Raw genomic sequence first — 8,961 nt, 5'->3', positions numbered from 1 at the left:
TGTTAACTGAGTCAAGATAATAGATAAATAGAAACAATACAATTTAACTATAATTAACATATGTTAAGTTTTTTTAAATTGTATAAATTGCCAATATATTATAGCTTATGATCACAAAAACAATACATATCGTTGGGCGCAGGCAATGCATTTATTATTACAGTAATACCTATTAAGTAACGACTTAATGTATTTTTATATCATAATTTAGACTAAAATATATTATTATTTTTTTTTGTTTTAAGAATATCGTTTTGCTATTAGTTTTTATTTTTATTAACATGCGTTATTAATTGTGGTATTATTCATAAATTCCCAAATACGATACGCTATTAAAATTAAAAAATTTTCATTGAAAATTAATGGATAATGGAAATAACGAGCAGTAAATCTGAGAACTACATTTTTAATCGACCATTAAAATAATTGTATCATCGATAATCATTGTATTATATTTATTATTTAATTATTTATAAATAAATGTAAATTATAATAAATTTAATTCTAAAACATCTCATCAATATATTTATGAATTTAACATCCATAAAATTCAATTATGTTTAATTGTATAAAACAAATTAAACCTAATTAAAAAAAACTAATTAACTCGTTTATGTCCTGCATTATTCAATGAAATAAAAAATAAAATAAAATAAAATAAATTAAATTAAATTTATTTTTAAACTCACATTTGTATCGAATTTAATGTAAATATACCCATGCCTGACAACTTTATACGATTGCATAGATTTTCGATGGCTATTATTAAGGTAATACATAGTATATTTACGCGGGTCTCATACATAGTGGTTAATACAATATTATACAAATATGCCATTATAACTGCTATATATTAACTTTTTACAAGTTTCGCTATAAAAATCGATGAATAAATATAAATCTATAACTATATACTAGGTACATTACAGACACCGTAGTAGATAATCTGTGGGACGTATTACCGTTGATTTGATATCTGCCACGATGTACGTAGTTATCAACAATGGTACATTGATTATATCGGTTATTTGTTTTTTGAATTTAAACATTTGCGGAGTTGGCGTAAGGTCACGTAGAAAATAATATGTATTATACCATTACAGAACACCGAAACAACATTTTCGCTAACGTATTGCGCGCACTACAGACTGCATTTTGAAAACAAAACTTCACTCCGTGCCCCGTGCCTTTTAACAGAATACTCGTGATATCTCATGCATGCGTGTCACACGTGAGGTTTACTATTCGTCTGTACGACGTCCAGTGTGCATATTGTATCGAGTGCGCGAGCAAAACCGTTATCGGTCGGTGTACAAGTGAGCCGCACGTGCCGACTTGCGGTCTCGTCGTCGACGGCTGTTGCAATCAGTTTTCGAAAGAGGACCGACGACAATTAGAATTTTAATAACAAGGACTCGGGACTTCTATTACTTAAAATCTTCATACATGAAGTTATGCACTTACAATATGTTTTAAAAGAAAAACAGAAAAACTTTTAAAACCAATTTTTGAAATAATGAGTGTTTCTCGTTAAACGGATTACCCGGTTTGTGTGTCTGTGTGTATGAATATGTGTACTGCTCAGAAAAAAATAATAATTTTGCGCGAAAAGAGACACGTGAATATGTTTAGTGATACTTCACTAAGACACGAAAGGTTCTACCTAGGGCTGCTCTGACATAATAAACTGTAAACTAATAAACCAATTAACCAGGTCTTTAGTAAATATCTGACTCTAGAAAATTAAACATGAACATTTTCCTCGGAAACTAAATAGCTTAGAAGTTCCCAATACCCGGTCACGATGACTCTCAGACCACTGCAATTATGATGCAGTTCGGTGATGTCGCGGAGTTGAACGATTTGTCTGAAGTGTGTCGTCCGAATACGTAGTGTATAACGTAGGTGCGCACGTCGTCAAAGCGTTTTCAAACACTCGCTGTTCCTACGACTGCAGTACGACCGGCGACTATATACCGTACACTAACACGCGTGGTGTTGCGCGGAATCTCCGAGACCGCACGTGCATGTCCAACGTATATAATATAATGTCTGTCGGGTAGGTATATAAGTGGCAGTGGATACGACAGATGCGCTTCCTAAGCGGCGTGCGTGCTTCGCGTATACACGGAGTGCCTGTGTGCGGTCGTGTAGGCACATAAATAATAAAGTGAAAAAAAAAATGATAATAATAACAACGAAATGAAATAATCGAAAGGGAAGAAGAGCGAATCAAATAAACACGCGCATATATATATATATTGTTATATCCACTGGTCTGGCGGCGCGAATGTGTAAAGAAGAAACGATGAGCAAGTGTTCGGATTCACACGCGCGGGCGGCGATGATGATGCTGCGGCCTTCGTGGCTGCAGCGTCTGTCCGTCGACCGCTGTAATGTTATATATATATACATATATACGCACGACAGGCCGTGCACGGATATGTACGGATGCGGATGTGTCGATGGGCGAGAGGAGTGGGGGAGAGCTCGAGCTTTATATCCGGATCACCGTGGCGGATGGTGGCGCGGAGAGGGGGCTGGTGGTCGGCGCGCGCTAAGGGTGGCGCATGGAAGGGATGAGGACCGCCGCCGCCGCCCGAGGGGTCAGCAGCACAACAGATTATTAATGATACGTGAAGAAATTGATTTATGTTATAAAACTGTAATTTAATTAATTGCTAATTGATGCGCGCGCGTATTATACACGCGGTCGCGGGTTCGCCCGCGTCCGATCCCCGAGCTCGACGACGACGACGCTGCCGCCGGGTGAAAGGGTGCGTGATATGTCCCGGTTACTGTACTATAACCGCGTGCTCGGGGATGATGAAAATGCGCGTTGTGCACGCCATTACAACGTACACACACACATACATACGCACGCAAGCACACACATGTATATATATGTAGATATTATATGATAATTATAATATAATATATTATGTACGGACGGTCGGGATCGTCCGATGTGTGCGTGTACAACAATAATATAACGTGCACGTGTTATCCGGCATTTATTACGTGTGCGAATGCGATCTGTTTGCAGCGTGCGTAGTGGTGTGTGTGTGTGCGTGCACTTCCGTATGTCGATGCGTACACGCGGACTTACGTGCAGCGGCCACTGCACCGCGGCCGAAAAGCGCATTTCACCTCGTACAATATATATATATTAGTAACGTGTATCGTCATATGACCTGTGACCGTTTTTCTGAAGTCTTTCGATTTCCGTCCCTTTCCGGGACTCGCGATTTTTGTTTTTTACTCTTCGAGGAGAATATACCGCACTGCTATATCGTTATCATTTTATGCTCTCGTCGTGTAAATTAATCGTTAATGCAAAATCAGTATGTTTATATATTTGAACTTAATATGCGTCCCACTTCGGCGCATTAGTTATAATTAATAAATTAACCGGCACTCTGGGTGCGAACGCGCGGCTTTTCACACTTTGTGAAAAACGAGAAACGTTCATTTTTGTATGAAAACGTTACTCCAATTAGGAACACCTTGTGACTTTATTCTGGTCGCCAAAGTTAATAACGTACAAGAGGTGCATTTGTATAAAGATAAATTTTGTGAATACTCAACACGTTTTAAATAAATATAAGACACTTCAATGCCCCACCTTTTATTATTTATAGGTATCGTCTGAACAAGATTTTTAAATATATTTCAGTTTTCTTTCTTAACTGTAAGTACAGCGGTACCGAAGTCGTCTCTCGAAGAGAATCTCTGACGATGAGCGAGTGTGTTTCATTCTTACAAACGTAAACACCAAGTAGAAGTCAAACTTATATCATTATATTATACTTACCATAAGTACCTCTTACTTCTATAAACTTTATTTACCGATGGCACACTTAATTTACGAAAAATGAATAACAGTATGCAGGTCGTAAGCATATAAGTATGTAACACAATAATAAGAACGATATTATTGTACACAAACTAAATTACATTTTTGAATTTCAATTATTAATGTCTGCCACTAATATTCAAATAGTTTTAATGTTGCAGCAGTACTTGGAACACATTTTATTATATTGCAATTAGTATTAAAAATCGTATACATATACTGAGCGTTTAAATGATATATTATTCGTTTATCAACAAAAATAAATTAACAACTTTACAAACTCGACGTTAGTTAATTTTACAAAAAGATTATCAAACTCGGAATAACAATAAATTTATTTTTTTTTTTTGTCAGTGCTGATTAAAAATGTTGCTTTATTACACATGATATTACAAATACCTATGATGGCAAAATACTGAAATGTGAAAAAATAAAACGTGCGTATAATTGTCAAGTAAGCATTATTTTTTATGGGTTATAACATTTTTCGACACTTTTGTTAAAAACTTAAATGTTGCAACACTTATATAAAGTAAAATTATGTATTTTATAAAAACAAATATGATTTTAATATTAAATTATATATATTTAGCCCTTAGACTCGTTCATAGTTAGTATAATAGACAGTAAGTCTTCTTATATTACATGTGTATTAATTCAATATTTAAAAAAAAAATATAAATATTTTTCAATCTATATAATATTATAATATAAATTAATATTCTCAGGACTTAAATAGATACAAAAAAACCGTAGTTCTGTGTTCTACTATAGCTATATGGTGAGGGTATTTACATAATTTATTATGATTATCGTATTATTTATTTCTTTAAACAACTTTGTAAACATTTTATCTTTATATCTCTCAATGTTTATATTATAAAATCAATGACATAGGTAACAATAGCTTAATTTGTTTAGTTCTGTTACTTGTTATTTGTGCTATATTTTAGTGATTAGCGAATAACTCCGACTAGGAAATATGTACCTAGTAAAATAGGTTAAAATATATTAATACATCAATGTTTTAAAATGTTTGTGAAACTTGAAACTTAAAACTATTTTACAAACATTTTAAAGTTTATTTTTATCTAAAGAGCCCATAATTAAATTTCACAATTATTATGAACAATGAATATCATTTTTTTTTATTTTATTAAAATATATTTACAATCTATACATAATATTTTGTACAATGAGTAGGTTTGATAAGTGAAAAATAAAAATAGTTATTATATAAATGTTTTAATTTTTTTTATTTATATAATAATTGGTAGATAAGGTAATAATATGTAACTCATACTCAATATTATTATTTTATTTTTATTATTTCGTTTTAGTAATATTGTTTATATTGTTTAAAACCTCTGAGTTTAATGAAATCTTTATTGTAGACAACGTATTTTTTTTTTTTTTTTTTTTAGTAGACTGTATACAGGAAGATAGCCCAAGAACTTACAACAATTATTATTGTATGTATATTGGACAATAATATTATATGCTTTATTTTACGTATTAATTAAACGTATGGTTTTTTTTTCTTTGTTCGTATTAATATCCCATTGTTATGTAACGATACAATAGATAACTCAAAATTATTATTTTTCGCCTCGATAAATGCGGTCAGTCAAAGCAATAATGATATTTTTTACGTTGGTTTCAAATCGTTTCTAAAACCCGATCTTAGTCGTTTCGAACAGTTGGTGGTCCTTTCATGAACAATTAAAAAAATATTAACATGTGTGGATATTACTATATTGAAACAACATATAAACCTTAACATCATGCTTATGGAACGAAATTCAACAATAGTGCGTACAATAATAATAATAATAATAATATAACGTACATATTATTACAGTATAATATTAGAACGAAATAATAAGGTACTTAGAAATAATAACACGGCGATAATATATAATAATATTATATAATGTCCACGGTCTTATCGTATTATTCATCGCAGCACCACGCACTTTGTCACAGGTTCCAATTTCGGTACGATCGGTTTATGGCGATTATATACTGAAATTTAGCGAATTAAACTGACATCCAATTAAAATACGATTTTCATTTGGCCAAGTGCGTGTAAAATGTTGGCCAATCGAGTAATTTTTATACATATTCGCGTTTGCTCCATTTAACAATGTTTAAACAAAGAACTTTGAATTATCCACTCAATTAATCCAGATTAAAAAACCATCTAAAAAACAATCGCTTAACCCTTTCACGCAAAACTGTCGACTTCACACAGCATTCCAGCCATAAATGAGGGAGTGCCCTGCCCATTGTCGGATACGAAAACTTCGCACATGCCCTGCACGCGTGGTGGTTGTTTTTGATTTATAATATTATTTTCTACAATACTTTCGTGAATAAAATTGTTTTTCTTCGTGAATCGTGAACTTGAAAACAACGACGAGGGCGCGGCGTCGTGCAACGTATTAATAATTATTTTCGAAAAATCTCCACGAACGGTCGATAAATTAATGGTTATTAAAATATACATATAACAGTATATACTCCTATCACGGTGATGGAATACATGTAGACAGGACGATGTGCCGGAACGATTGCAGCAGATAGACGGCTGCAGTGTTCTAAACAAATAAATATTATTCATTTCATATTATAATACTCACGACGTCATAATCACATTCGAAATTCGCATTTAGCACGTTGTATTTACGACGCACAATATTATTATACGGAACTGTATATTATATTTAACACATTTCGTGATACGAGTAATGTCAGAAAATCGTCCTATATGTATATCCGCCCCGTCGTCGAAATCATGATTATAAATCCGGTTTATTTATTTTTTTTTTTTTAAACACGAAAATTACTTTCTCGCGGTATCCCGACCGAGCCCCCCCCCGCCCTTTTCCAACCCCGCAGCAGACGATATCGCCAGAAAACTGTTTTTCCCACCGCCGCGGATGGCATAATCATAATCAAAATATATTGTGTACCGTCGCAGCAGCATCGGCACAGCAGCGGAGTCGCGGTGCGGCGGCATCTATATATGTATATATAATCGCTACGAACGATCTCCTCGCCGAAAAGAGTCGTCGCGAGCGGGGGACTTCCCTCGTTCGACGTATCGCGTCCGTCCATCGTCATCGCACAGCGCAACAGTCACGTTTACAATATGTATATATATTATATATATATAATATATATCATACAGACACGACTGTCACCGCCGCTGCACCTCCCCGGCGGGGCCGCGCGCACTCGTCAGCCGTTCGATCTTATCTGCGTATATCCTGTCATCCCTCTTGTACGTACAACGCGCCGCACACTGCAGATGATGATTATGTACGCGCGATCGTCGAACTCCTGCAGGCTCAGGTTTTTTTCGTCTCGTCTACATTTTTTCCGTGCGGTATTATTATTATTATTATTATCGTAATCGGGGGGAGGGGTTTTTTTTTATTTCCGAAGGGATATCATGTGCGCGACGCATCAGTCACGCACGCGACGAGGGGAGTATAGTCCGCCGGCATGAGCGTCGCCGCTATAGCTCATCGTCTATACGAGCGAATAAAACATTCACCAGAACACGCGGGCGCAGCGGATCTGTGCGACCGATGAGACGTGCACGTCCGATGTAGGTGCAGATAACATCGTAATAATGTATTAAATGATTTTCGGCGGACCGGCGACCGCGACGACAGCTGCTGTGGCCGCGCGGTGTGGTATCGCGGGGTTTTCCGAACAACGACGACGAGCTCTATTGCTGCGTGCACCTATACTATATAATACATCATCATGCATATCGTACTCGTATAATCGGCGACTGTGGGAAGGGAGAGCGTCGTGTTAAACGGTTTAAAAAACGGTTGTTTGCGGAATTAATTGTATTGTCGAGTCGATAAAAAAAAATATTAATGATTCATAGTGTTATGTGCAGTGGCGGCTATCCTTAAAAATATAGGTGTAGCGAAACACAAGAAGTAACCACCCACCCTCAATAATATTCATCCATATAACATCCCATCTACTGAATATATAGTTTATTCAACGTGTTTAAAACAAATAGTTACTATTATACTATTAAAATATTCCAAAGTATTATTGTATTATTTGCTTACGAAAAATTATATAGACAAACCACCCCTAATACTGTAGGACAGCCACCACTGGTTATGTGGATAACATTTTGAAAATTATCGAATTAAAAAACACTTATTAGTTTATACTACAGCGTTTTCAACCACGTTTTCATCGATTATATTGTATAGAATGTTTTCCGGCCTACGATAGCGCATTCGAGAGGAACTATACAAACAGTGATAAGATGCCTATCGGCGCCGGTTCGTCCGCTTGGAGGACAGTGTCTTAGAGTCCGCTGATGTTTTCTTTAAAATCCAGACACAGATTTCGACACTTGCAGTCAGAAAATATGTTTTTTGCAACCATACAATATCACAATATTCTTATTTCGGGCGGTTATTATTAAATTAAAAAAAATGTATTTGACTCGATATGGGAGAAGGTCCATGCTAACTCATATCGCGCACGACATACTGATGTCCAATTATATACTATTGTACTACATAGGCCCGAAAGCGAAGCGGCGTCAATCGCATTTAACTCGCTCCAAAACGGAAATCGCCACTGACGGCGTGCGAATATCCAAATACGATTTATCGGCGAAAGTCGGAGCAGACCGATGCCAGTTATTGTCGGACCCGCACCGTCAGCACCGACCGGTGTACATACAGCGAGATAATATTGTTATTACCTGTGCGTTTCTGTTCCGTCAACACTTGCCCGCCGATTGACGTAGACAATATTATAATAATATTGGTCTGCACACGGAGGAGCGATTAGCACCGGCAAATAATAAACGCTATCTCCGCCGTATACAGTGACGACGTGTACATTATATTATATAGACGATCGAGTCGATATATAGCTGGCGCTCGACGCACATAATATGTGCACTTAAATGTCGTTTGTGTAGTTTTCATTGTGTCGTATACGCGTGTGAGTGTGTTATACTGTTGTGCACTTGTAACGTTCGTTGTGTTCTTTTCAATACCTGTGTGTGTAATGTATACATATACATATATATATATTATTATCATTACACA

This window comes from Rhopalosiphum padi, chromosome 3, assembly GCF_020882245.1.
Source record: "Rhopalosiphum padi isolate XX-2018 chromosome 3, ASM2088224v1, whole genome shotgun sequence".
In the NCBI taxonomy this organism is placed as follows: Eukaryota; Metazoa; Arthropoda; class Insecta; order Hemiptera; family Aphididae; genus Rhopalosiphum; species Rhopalosiphum padi.
Note: the sequence above shows the minus strand (reverse complement) of the source record.